At 34.1% G+C, this 12,572-nt stretch overlaps 1 protein-coding gene across 3 annotated transcripts in view; it reads left to right on the forward strand.

Moving 5' to 3' along the window:
- Positions 1–6,855: 6,855 nt before the first annotated feature.
- LOC134853992 (uncharacterized) overlaps positions 6,856–12,572 on the forward strand; it is a 44,231-nt gene continuing 38,514 nt past the window's right edge. For all 3 annotated transcript variants that reach the window (XM_063870041.1, XM_063870044.1, XM_063870042.1), the window contains exon 1: positions 6,856–7,430. The gene's annotated coding sequence lies outside the window, so the exon portion shown is untranslated. The remainder of the gene's footprint in view (positions 7,431–12,572) is intronic.

The following is a 12,572-nucleotide window of genomic DNA, read 5'->3' on the forward strand; positions in this document are numbered from 1 at the left end:
AAAATGTTAGATTATAATCCGTTATAATCAATTATAATGAATTTTAAATGGATTAGAATCCATTATAATGGATTTTAAATGGATTATAATTCAATATAATGGATTTTAATGGATTGTGTTTTTACAAAAATAATCGATTGTGATGACAATATAATCGATTACGTGGTCTAAATTTGCCACAATAATGGATTATAATGACAACATTTTAGAAACCATTTTATTCCATTAAATTAATTATTATCCATGGAGCTCCGGTGCGGGCAAAATCTTAGTTTTTAGAAAAAGGGTCGTGTGATAAAACTTAGCGTTTTTTTTCAATTCGGGTAGTGTTTAGACAAAAAGTCATGGCGAATCTTCTTAACAATCTCTCATCCCCCCCTTTCATCAAAAAGGGGGATTTTTAAGTAGATCAAAATGGCCGATTTTTCGACCAATCAGAATGCAGCAAATTTAGAATTAGCAGGTGGGTGGGGGGTTCGAGATTAATAAGTAGATCCGTCATGGCTGACCCCACATCAGTTCTGGTTTCATGTTGCCAAATTTTTCCAAATGGCTCCCCGTGGGTTCAGGCGTGGATCTTGGAATTTCTCGAGGGGGGGAGCAGATTTTCAAAAAAGTTTTGAAAATTGTGTCGACTTTTTTTTTAGGTCGACCAAACTGATTATCTGAGCTCTCCGAAACCGCTATCAAGACCCTAGTTTGACCAAATTTTTCTGCGCCGCAGGCAAATTTTTGAAAAAGGCCTGTAGAAAAATTTTACGGTCAGTCAGCCAAAAATGGATATCTCAAAAAAGTACAAAGGGGACCCTATGGGTCGGCAGGGGGTCGAATTCTTGAGGCAAACGGGGGCTTCCGCCAATCTTAAATCCGCTACTGACTGGGTTGTTTCTCTTCATCAATATCTGGACTGTGAAAAATTCCAGTCCCCTTTTTTCTGAAGGCGCCAATATACATTTTGAGAGAGGGGGAGGGGCGCCAAAAACATTTTTTGATCAAAACGGTCTTTTTTTTTTTAATAAAAACGTCGTTTTTGCGGCGCAAAACTTGATTAAATAAGGCCATGTAGGATTGGGTTGTTGTGGTTTTAGCTTAAAACATCAGCTTAGTCAAGAAGTTTTGTTTGAAAAACCGCTCAAAAAATTCCTGCGCAAGTCAGATGAGAACAAAAATTGCCTGCTTAGGTTAATTTGGGTTTCTGTGGTATTTCAGAAACTATATTTCGTTGGCCTAAAAAAGTACACAATGCTTTTTTAAAAACAGAAGCACTCTCGTAAAAATCCTAGATCCGACTCTGAGTCAACTCCAGTCGAAAAAAAAACTAGTTCATTTTAGGTTCCATCCGGATAATTGTTCCGACTAATGAAAATGGGGAGAACTTTGTCTTTGTGTTTTAGTTTCTTCTTCTATTTTTTGTTTTCCTTAAAAGCAGGTACTACAATCAATAATCGGAATGGGTCCAATCTTACATCATGTTAAAGTCACTTCAATCGTGATTCGAACGGCATTAAATTTTTTCAAAAATTTTTCTGTGTCGACAGAAATCGGGTTTTAAATTTTTTTCTTTTTGGTCTAGTTTTGAGTGTAATTAACGAGCATGAAGGCGTTTTATAGAAGCAGAATCCAGTAAACCGTAACTAAATATTTTAAAAAATGAAATTTTAGATTTTTTTTTCGCATTCCTGGTCCAGTGTTCTTCAAGCTGCCTAATTTACTGTGAATATCAAATATTGAATATCTAAGCTTTGTCTAGGCTAGGTTCCGGTCCTCTCATCACACCTCTTATAAACAAAAACACAGTTTAACACAATTTCCAGCTGGGAATAAAAGTGTTCCGCGCTGCGTGTAAAGTTTAAGATTGAAAATGTGAAATCTGAACCTGTACATAAATATTGGCGCCAAAATAGTCGGTTTTGCGACAGAAACACGGCCCATTCCTGAAGTGGAAAACTAATTTGGGATTAGGAGCTTATCAGCTCAATATCTTATTATTTTCCACTAAGGTATGATCTCTTGGTTGCTTAATCAATTCATTCTTCCGACCATTTAAAAAATAGGGAGGAAATTGTTTTCTGTTGTTGTATTTTTTTTGTTTTTTTTTGTTTTCCACGCAAAATTGGGTACCTCAATTAATCAATAGAATAGGTGGAGTGATATATCAGAGTAAATCCTTTTCAGTCGGAATTCGAACGACATTAAAACTTTTTAAGAAACTTTTCTCGGTGCGGAAAAAAAAACAAATTGAAATTTTTGGTTTTTGGTCTTATTTGAGCGAATAAGGTGAGCGAGCAGCCTTTTTGTTTCTACAAAAAATGTTACCCCACATAATCATCAGAATAGTCGAAAGATATATAACATTCAAGCTTTTTCAATCCTTATTCGATTGATCTTGAAACATTTTGAAAATTGCACCAGTGTCGAAAAAAAGCGGTTTGAATTTTTTGAGTTTTAGTCTAATTTTCTTGCGGTTGAAGCATACGAGCAGGCCTAGTAGAGCAAAATAGGCAATGAAATTTTATTAAAATTGGTTTGGAAGATTTTAGCCCCATTTTTGGAATAAAAATCTCAAAACAAATTTGTGCAAATTAAAAAATTAAAAAACTTTTTTGGTTGTTGATTTGTTTTTTTTCAGCCATTTTTGACAAGAACCGTGTGCTCGATTTGCCTATTTTACAGTTACTGTCGAATATACCTTCAGGTTTTCCTGAGGCCGGTATGACATTGTCACATTTGATTCTCGAAGCCCGCGTTTTTTTGTTATTTATTAACCTCCCGCACTCAGGAAAAAGAGAAAATAATCGATTATATTACAATTGTAATTGTATTTTTATTAAAATTATAATTGATTATTAGCGCCAAATTTAGATGTTTAAACAACTTATAATCCTTTATAATGATAACATTTTTCGTGACATTATAATAAGTTATAATCAATTATAATTGATTAAAATTGTTCCAAAAATCTCTTATAATCTCTTATAATCTATTATAATCTATTATAATAGATTATAATAGTTTTTTTCTGTCAAAAATCTCTGAAAGTGAGATGTCTTGTCAGTTTTTGGTTGAACTGAACCCAAAGTCTTACCACGAAACAAACGCTTCATAGAGAACCCTTTATATTAGTTGAAAGAATCCCACGGTAGGTGAAATATAACTCTTCTATATAAATCCTAAAATTAAAGCAGTGTGCTGACATTTTGGTGGTCAAAAACTTAAAATGTGCATCATGAAATAACTATAATCAAGAAGAAATTTAAGAAAAAAACGTTATAAATTTGAATTGATTTGAAACTGTTATAACAGTTTTCCCATTTTTCACATGAAGCAATTCAGGTGGAAAGTTGAAAACAAAATGGGCAAACAAAGGGATTATAATCGATAAAATTGGATTTTTCTGCAAAACAAAAATAAATTAGAAATTTGTTTTTAAAAAATCAGTCGAGCTGCACCACAACAATTAAGCTTGTTTTTTGCATATATAACTAGTCAGCGTTAAATTGATTAATTATTCATAGAAACACCAGCAAAAACTCGATAATTGATCGATTGATTAATTGGCCCTGGTTAATGGCAATTAATTGTCGAACATCCCCTTAGGTGCCAGCATTCTCGCATGGTTTTGCATTTTTTCAAATATTGAAAGCTTGGGTCGTTCTAGTGAAATGGGCTGTGAGAGATTTCGTCCCATTACAGATCGCGACCCAATTTAACTTCAACATATTTCGTCCCATTTCGAAGCGTACACAGATTTCCTTCCACCAATTTGGATATGGGATAATAGGATATTGGATATGTGACGAAACCTGCATGGGACGAAACCTGCATGTGACAAAATTTGTTAATGAAATAAATAGGACGAAATTAGTAAAAGGACGAAGTCTGTGCCAATCTGTGGAATGATTCCAGAAGAGGAGGTGAGCTCGTTTCTAGCACAAAGTTTGCAAGGGGCAAGTTCGCAAGTTCACAAACCTAACCGATGAGTTAGTTCTTTACATGAGATCGTTCACTTGGTTAATTGAGGCTTCTGCGATTCGAAGGGGTTTTATGAAGATCATTAGCAAGAAACTCAAGCTCGTTTTTGTTATAATTCTATTCTTCTTCAGGGAGAAACCGCGAAGCAAAAGCTATCGACACCCACAGCTCCAGTTTTAGTTCTTGCTCTAGAGCCGCGAGTAGGCCGCTATGACATCGTCACATTTGATTATCGAAGCCCGCGGTTTTTTGTTATTTATTAACCTCCCGCACTCAGGAAAAAGAGAAAATAATCGATTATATTACAATTATAATTGTACTTTTTTAAATTTATAATTAATTATAAGCGCCAAATTTAGATGTTTAAACAACTTATAATCCATTATAATGATAACATTTTCGTGACATTAAAATAAGCTATAATCAATTATAATTGATTAAAATTGTTCCAAAAATCTCCTATAACCTCTTATAATCTATTATAATCTTTTATAATAGATTATAAAACGTTTTTTTCTGTCAAACATTTTTGAAAGTGAGATGTATTGTCAGTTTTTGGTTTAACTGAACCCAAAGTCTTACCACGAAACAAAAGCTTCATAGAGATCCCTTTATATTAGTTGAAAGAATCCCACGGTAGTTGAAATATAATTCTTCTATATAAATCATAAAAATAAAGCAGTGTGCTGACATTTTGGTGGTCAAAAAATTTAAAATGTGCATCATGAAATAACTATAATCAAGAAGAAATTTAAAAAAACGTTATAAATTTGAATTGATTTGAAACTGTTATAACAGTTTCCTTATTTTTCACATGAACCAACGTCTACAAAAAGCATAAAATATAAGCAATTTAAGTGGAAGCTTGAAAACAAAATGGGCAAACAAAGGGATTATAATCGATAAAATTGGATTTTTCTGCAAAACAAAAATAAATTAGAAATTTGTTTTTAAAAAATCAGTCGAGCTGCACCACAACAATTAAGCTTGTTTTTTGCATATATAACTAGTCAGCGTTAAATTGATTAATTATTCATAGAAACACCAGCAAAAACTCGATAATTGATCGATTGATTAATTGGCCCTGGTTAATGGCAATTAATTGTCGAACATCCCCTTAGGTGCCAGCATTCTCGCATGGTTTTGCATTTTTTCAAATATTGAAAGCTTGGGTCGTTCTAGTGAAATGGGCTGTGAGAGATTTCGTCCCATTACAGATCGCGACCCAATTTAACTTCAACATATTTCGTCCCATTTCGAAGCGTACACAGATTTCCTTCCACCAATTTGGATATGGGATAATAGGATGTTGGATATGTGACGAAACCTGCATGGTGGAACCTGATCTAAACTACATTTTATGATTGGATAAATTAGATATTTTACCAATGTAAAGTATTTAATATTAACCAATCATGATCCATCTGACTAACAATCCACTTATTTGTAAGTGCTGAAATTACTAGTAATTTCAGCACCAGAGAGATTTGAATTTAACTTAGAAATTAGTTGACTCTCCAAGAAGACTTCAGCAGCCGCAATAAACCAGTATACCCTAGATCTATTGAGCCTAGCAGAGACTAGTTAAACAACCTGAGACTAGATAGTATAAGAGTAAGATTAGGATTGGTATTAGACTAAGAAGTTGCACGAATCTATCCGGCCGAAAATAAGATAGCGTGACGAGCAGACGGTGTACCCTATCCGAAATTACTCTATGAGTTATACACTTCGGTCCTAACTCAATGGGACGAAACCTGCATGGGACAAAATTTGTTAATGAAATAAATAGGACGAAATTAGTAAAAGGACGAAGTCTGTGCCAATCAGTGAAATGACCCCAGAAGAGGAGGTGAGCTCGTTTCTAGTACAAAGTTTGCAAGGGGCAAGTTCGCAAGTTCACAAACCTAACCGATGAATTAGTTCTCTACATGAGATCGTTCACTTGGTTAATTGAGGCTTCTGCGATTCGAAGGGGTTTTATGAAGGCTATCAGGCCTGTCCAAGCAGAGACCGTTTCTGTTAACGGAAATCTTTAATTACTTCCCCCACTTTTGCAAAAGGGGGGGATCAGTTACTAGGTACAAAATTTACACATGATAAACTATTGATTTTTTCTTTATAGGGGTTGAAATTCGTTAGCAGGTAACCTAGGGGGGGGGGGCTTAGAGTTAAAGAGATCCGGTACCGTTCGAGAGGGGGGTTGATATTTTATCGAAAATTTTTAAGCCCCCCCCCGTCCCCAAAAAATTCGTGCGCATGCTTCTCAGTACGGGCACCCTATTTTGTTAACTATCCCCCCTATGGTACCTTGTAACGAATTTCCCCCCTATAAAGAAAGAATTGAACAGTTAAGCATATACGAATTTAGTACCTTGTTAATTATTAGTACATTAAATAGTTAACCAGATCTAAAACACTTTTTTGGACGTCAATTAGAAACAGAGAAGAAAAATTGGTTCAAGCAAAAAGAAACTTGCATATTTTATTTTACCTATGTATATATTCCAAATTTGAAAGTTGTGCAGTTGATAGTTTATACTTTTCTCATTTCAAATTTAAACTTTAAACTCAGTTTAAATCTTTCTGGGTCGATTTAAGAGAACAAAAACCAAAACATATCGCGATAGGAATGGTAATCTAAGGCTTATTTTTAAAACATTTGAATTTAGTTAAATATTAGCTTTTATAAATAATGCTGAATTTATTACGAAGTCGTATTTCGATTTTGGTTTCACTTATTTGCTTAAACAGAAAATAAAACGTTCACTTTTATATAAATACTAAATTAAAATATATATTTGTGAATTTGTGCCGTATTAATTTACTGCTTTTATCTACTTTTGCAGCTTTATATTTTACGCATTAAATATAAAAGAAAAAGAAAGCAAGACAAAATTTTCAATAATATTCGTATATGGATAGAATTATAGAATTATTTTAAGCATTTTTATTATTTTCTACGTTAATTTCAGAGCATACAAAAGCAGCAAAAAGAACAGCTAAAAAGACACGTAATTTGTTCAACTAAATTTATTCGCTTTTTTTCTCAAAAATTGACATTATTTTTGTGTAATTTCACTTTTGTTTTCCCGTTTCTTTCGTGCGTTGCCAACCTACAGAAAATTACTAGCTTGACTTATTTTTGTTTTTATTTCACATTTTACCATTATTTTATAGGTTATTTCAATCACTTCTGAGCAAATTTGTTACCATTTTATATACTTTGGATTTTCTTCTAATACACTGAATGTCCAAAATATAGTGTATAAAATACGCATTTAAAACGCGGACTATTCCTTTTGCGTTCATTTTGATATAGGAGCAAAATTCGCTGTATTCCGCTCTGAATTAAATTTAAAATTGTGATATTTTATTTTCTGTTCCCTGTTCTTTATTTTAGAAAATTTCCCATTTTATTTCTGCAGCTGCAACTAAACCAAATTATTCGTGCTCGAGTTCGCGAACAAGCAAAATAAAATCATTCCTTACGTTACAAAAAATTACAACCGGATTCCAGTTTTTAAAAATAATTATTCTTTAAAATCACATCCAAAAACTTAGTTTTTAGAAAAGGGTCCCTTTTTTTCAATTCGGTTAGTGTTTAGACAAAAAGTCATGGCGGATCTTCTTAACAATTCCCCCCCCCCCCTTCATGAAAAGGGGGGATTCTTAAGTAGATCAAAATGGCCGATTTTTCGACCAATCAGAATGCAGCAAAGTTAGAATTAGCAGGGGGGTGGGGGGTTCGAGATTAATAAGTAGATCCATCATGGCTGACCCCACGTCAGTTCTGGTGTCATGTCGCCAAATTTTTCCAAATGGCTCCCAGTGAGTTCAGGCGCGGATCTAGGAATTTCTCGGGGGCGGGGGGGGCGGATTTTCAAAAAAAAATGTTGAAAATTGTGTCGACCTTTTTTTTAGTGTCGACCAATAAATTGTGTCGACCAATAATTTGATTTTTTTTCAAAATCCGCCCCCACCCCTCAAAATTAGTATAGATTCGCGTTTTTTCGGCGCGCGCTCTCTCTGAAAGTTAGTATGTATTGGCGCCGAAGGCGCCGTTAGAAAAATTTTAAGGTCAGTCAGCCAAAAATGGATATCTCAAAATAGTACAAAGGGGGACCCTATGGGTCGGCAGGGGGTCGAATTCCTGAGGGAAATGCGGGCTTCCGCCTATCTTAAATCCGCTACTGACTGGGTTGTTTCTCTTTATCAATATCTGGACTGTGAAAAATTACAGTCCCCTTTTTTCTGAAGGCGCCAATATACATTTTGAGAGAGGGGGAGGGGCGCCAACAACATTTTTTGATCAAAACGGTCTTTTTTTTTTAATAAAAACGTCGTTTTTGCGGCGCAAAACTTGATTAAATAAGGCCATGTAGGATTGGGTTGTTGTGGTTTTAGCTTAAAACATCAGCTTAGTCAAGAAGTTTTGTTTGAAAAACCGCTCAAAAAATTCCTGCGCAAGTCAGATGAGAACAAAAATTGCCTGCTTAGGTTAATTTGGGTTTCTGTGGTATTTCAGAAACTATATTTCGTTGGCCTAAAAAAGTACACAATGCTTTTTTAAAAACAGAAGCACTCTCGTAAAAATCCTAGATCCGACTCTGAGTCAACTCCAGTCGAAAAAAAAACTAGTTCATTTTAGGTTCCATCCGGATAATTGTTCCGACTAATGAAAATGGGGAGAACTTTGTCTTTGTGTTTTAGTTTCTTCTTCTATTTTTTGTTTTCCTTAAAAGCAGGTACTACAATCAATTATCGGAATGGGTCCAATCTTACATCATGTTAAAGTCACTTCAGTCGTGATTCGAACGACATTAAAACCTTTTAAGAAACTTTTCTCGGTGCGGAAAAAAACCAGTTTGGAATTTTTGATTTTTGGTCTTAATTTGAGCGAATAAGGTGAGCGAGCAGCCTTTTTGTTTTTAACGAGAAAATTTTCCCCACATAATCATCAAAATAGTCGAAAGATTTATAACATTCAAGCCCTTTCAATCCTTATTCGATTGATCTTGAAACATTTTGAAAAGTTGCACCAGTGTCGAAAAAAAGTGGTTTGAATTTTTTGAGTTTTAGTCTAATTTTGAGTGGTTGAAGCATACGAGCAGGCCTAGTAGAGATCGTTAGGCCATAAAGATTTAGTAAAATTGGTTTTTGAAGTTTTTCGACCCATTTTTGGAATAAAAATCTCAAAAAAAAACTTTGTGCAAATTAAAAAATTAAAATTTTTTTGGTTGTTGATCTGTTTTTTTTTCAAGCCATTTTCGGCAAAAACCGTGTGCTCGATTTGCCTATTTTACAGTGACTGTCGAATATACTTTTAGGTTTTTCTGAGATCCTTCATCATACCACGCGCAAAAAAAACACGGTTAAACCCATTTTTTAGTTTTGAATAAAATTGTTCCGCGCCGCGTGTAAAGTTCAGGGTTGAAAATGTGAAATCTGAAGCTGTACATAAATATTGGCGCCCAAATAGTCGGTTTTGCGACAGAAACACGGCCCATTCCTCAGCTGGAAAACTAAATTTGGATTAAGAGCTTATCAGCTCAATAACGTTTTATTTTCCACTAAGGTATGATCTCTTGGTTGCTTAATCAATTCATTCTTCCCACCATTTGAAAAATAGGGAGGAAATCGTTTTCTGTTGTTGTATTTTTTCTTTTTTTTTTGTTCTGCGCGCAAAATTGGGTACCTCAAATAATCATTGGATTGCGTGGATTGATATATCAGAGTAAATCCTTTTCAGTCGTAATTCGAACGACATTAAAACCTTTTAAGAAACTTTTCTCGGTGCGGAAAAAAACCAGTTTGAAATTTTTGATTTTTGGTCTTAATTTGAGCAAATAACGTGAGCGAGCAGCCTTTTTGTTTCTAACGAAAAAATTTTCCCCACATAATCATCAAAATAGTCGAAAGATATATAACATTCAAGCCCTTTCAATCCTTATTCGATTGATCTTGAAACATTTTGAAAAGTTGCACCAGTGTCGAAAAAAAGCGGTTTGATTTTTTTGAGTTTTAGTCTACTTTTGAGTGGTTGAAGCATACGAGCAGGCCTAGTAGAGATCGATAGGCCATAAAATTTTAGTAAAATTGGTTTTTGAAGTTTTTAGCCCCATTTTTGGAACAAAAATCTCAAAAAAAAACTTTGTGCAAATTAAAAAATTAAAAATTTTTTGGTTGTTGATTTGTTTTTTTTTCAAGCCATTTTCGACAAAAACCGTGTGCTCGATTTGCCTATTTTACAGTGACTGTCGAATATACTTTTAGGTTTTTCTGAGATCCTTCATCATACCACGCGCAAAAAAAATCACGGTTAAGCCCATTTTATAGTTGTGAATAAAATCGTTCCGCGCTGCGTGTTAAATTTAAAGGTTGAAAATGTGAAATCTGAACCTGTACATAAATATTGGCGCACAAATAGTCGATTTTGCGACAGAAACACGGCCCATTCACGAGCTGGAAAATTAAATTGGGATTAAGAGTTTATCAGCTCAATATCGTTTTATTTTCCACTAAGGTATGATCACTTGGTTGCTTAATCAATTCATCCTTCCGACCATTTCAAAAATAGGGAGGAAATTATTTTCTGTTGTTGTATTTTTTCTTTTTTTTTGTTTTGCACACAAAATTGGGTACCTCAAATAATCATTGGATTGCGTGGATTGATATATCAGAGTAAATCCTTTTCAGTCGTAATTCGAACGACATTAGAACCTTTTAAGAAATTTTTCTCGGTGCAGAAAAAAACCAGTTTGAAATTTTTGATTTTTGGTCTTAATTTGAGTGAATAAGGTGAGCGAGCAGCCTTTTTGTTTCTAACGAAAAATTGTTCCCCACATATTCATCAAAATAGTCGAAAGATATATAACATTCAAGCCCTTTCAATCCTTATTCGATTGATCTTGAAACATTTTGAAAAGTTGCACCAGTGTCGAAAAAAAGCGGTTCGAATTTTTTGAGTTCTAGTCTAATTTTGAGTGGTTGAAGTATACGAGCAGGCCTAGTAGAGATCGATAGGCCATAAAATTTTGGTAAAATATGTTTTTGAAGTTTTTAGCCCCATTTTTGGAATAAAAATCTCAAAAAAACTTTGTGCAAATTAAAAAATTAAAATTTTTTTTTTGGTTGTTGATCTGTTTTTTTTTAAGTCATTTTCGGCAAAAACCGTGTGCTCGATTTGCCTATTTTACAGTGACTGTCGAATATACTTTTAGGTTTAGGTTTTTCTGAGATCCTTCATCATACCACGCGCAAAAAAAACACGGTTAAACCCATTTTTTAGTTTTGAATAAAATTGTTCCGCGCCGCGTGTAAAGTTTAGGGTTGAAAATGTGAAATCTGAAGCTGTAAATAAAAATTGGCGCCCAAATAGTCGGTTTTGCGACAGAAACACGGCCCATTCCTGAGCTGGAAAACTAAATTTGGATTAAGAGTTTGTCAGCTCAATAACGTTTTATTTTCCACTAAGGTATGATCTCTTGGTTGCTTAATCAATTCATTCTTCCCACCATTTGAAAAACAGGGAGGAAATCGTTTTCTGTTGTTGTATTTTTTCTTTTTTTTTTGTTTTGCGCGCAAAATTGGGTACCTCAAATAATCATTGGATTGCGTGGATTGATATATCAGAGTAAATCCTTTTCAGTCGTAATTCGAACGACATTAAAACCTTTTAAGAAACTTTTCTCGGTGCGGAAAAAAACCAGTTTGAAATTTTTGATTTTTGGTCTTAATTTGAGCAAATAACGTGAGCGAGCAGCCTTTTTGTTTCTAACGAAAAAATTTTTCCCACATAATCATCAAAATAGTCGAAAGATATATAACATTCAAGCCCTTTCAATCCTTATTCGATTGATCTTGAAACATTTTGAAAAGTTGCACCAGTGTCGAAAAAAAGCGGTTTGATTTTTTGAGTTTTAGTCTACTTTTAAGTGGTTGAAGCATACGAGCAGGCCTAGTAGAGATCGATAGGCCATAAAATTTTAGTAAAATTGGTTTTTGAAGTTTTTAGCCCCATTTTTGGAACAAAAATCTCAAAAAAAAACTTTGTGCAAATTAAAAAATTAAAAATTTTTTGGTTGTTGATTTGTTTTTTTTTCAAGCCATTTTCGACAAAAACCGTGTGCTCGATTTGCCTATTTTACAGTGACTGTCGAATATACTTTTAGGTTTTTCTGAGATCCTTCATCATATCACGCGCAAAAAAAATCACGGTTAAACCCATTTTAGGGTTGTGAATAAAAACCGTTCCGCGCTGCGTGTTAAATTTAAAGGTTGAAAATGTGAAATCTGAACCTGTACATAAATATTGGCGCACAAATAGTCGATTTTGCGACAGAAACACGGCCCATTCACGAGCTGGAAAATTAAATTGGGATTAAGAGTTTATCAGCTCAATATGGTTTTATTTTCCACTAAGGTATGATCACTTGGTTGCTTAATCAATTCATTCTTCCGACCATTTCAAAAATAGGGAGGAAATTGTTTTCTGTTGTTGTTTTTTTTCTTTTTTGTTTTGTTCACAAAATTGGGTACCTCAAATAATCATTGGATTGCGTGGATTGATATATCAGAGTAAATCCTTTTCAGTCGTA

The sequence above is a fragment of the Symsagittifera roscoffensis genome, chromosome 9 (genome assembly GCF_963678635.1).
Source record: "Symsagittifera roscoffensis chromosome 9, txSymRosc1.1, whole genome shotgun sequence".
Lineage (NCBI taxonomy): Eukaryota > Metazoa > Xenacoelomorpha > Acoela > Convolutidae > Symsagittifera > Symsagittifera roscoffensis.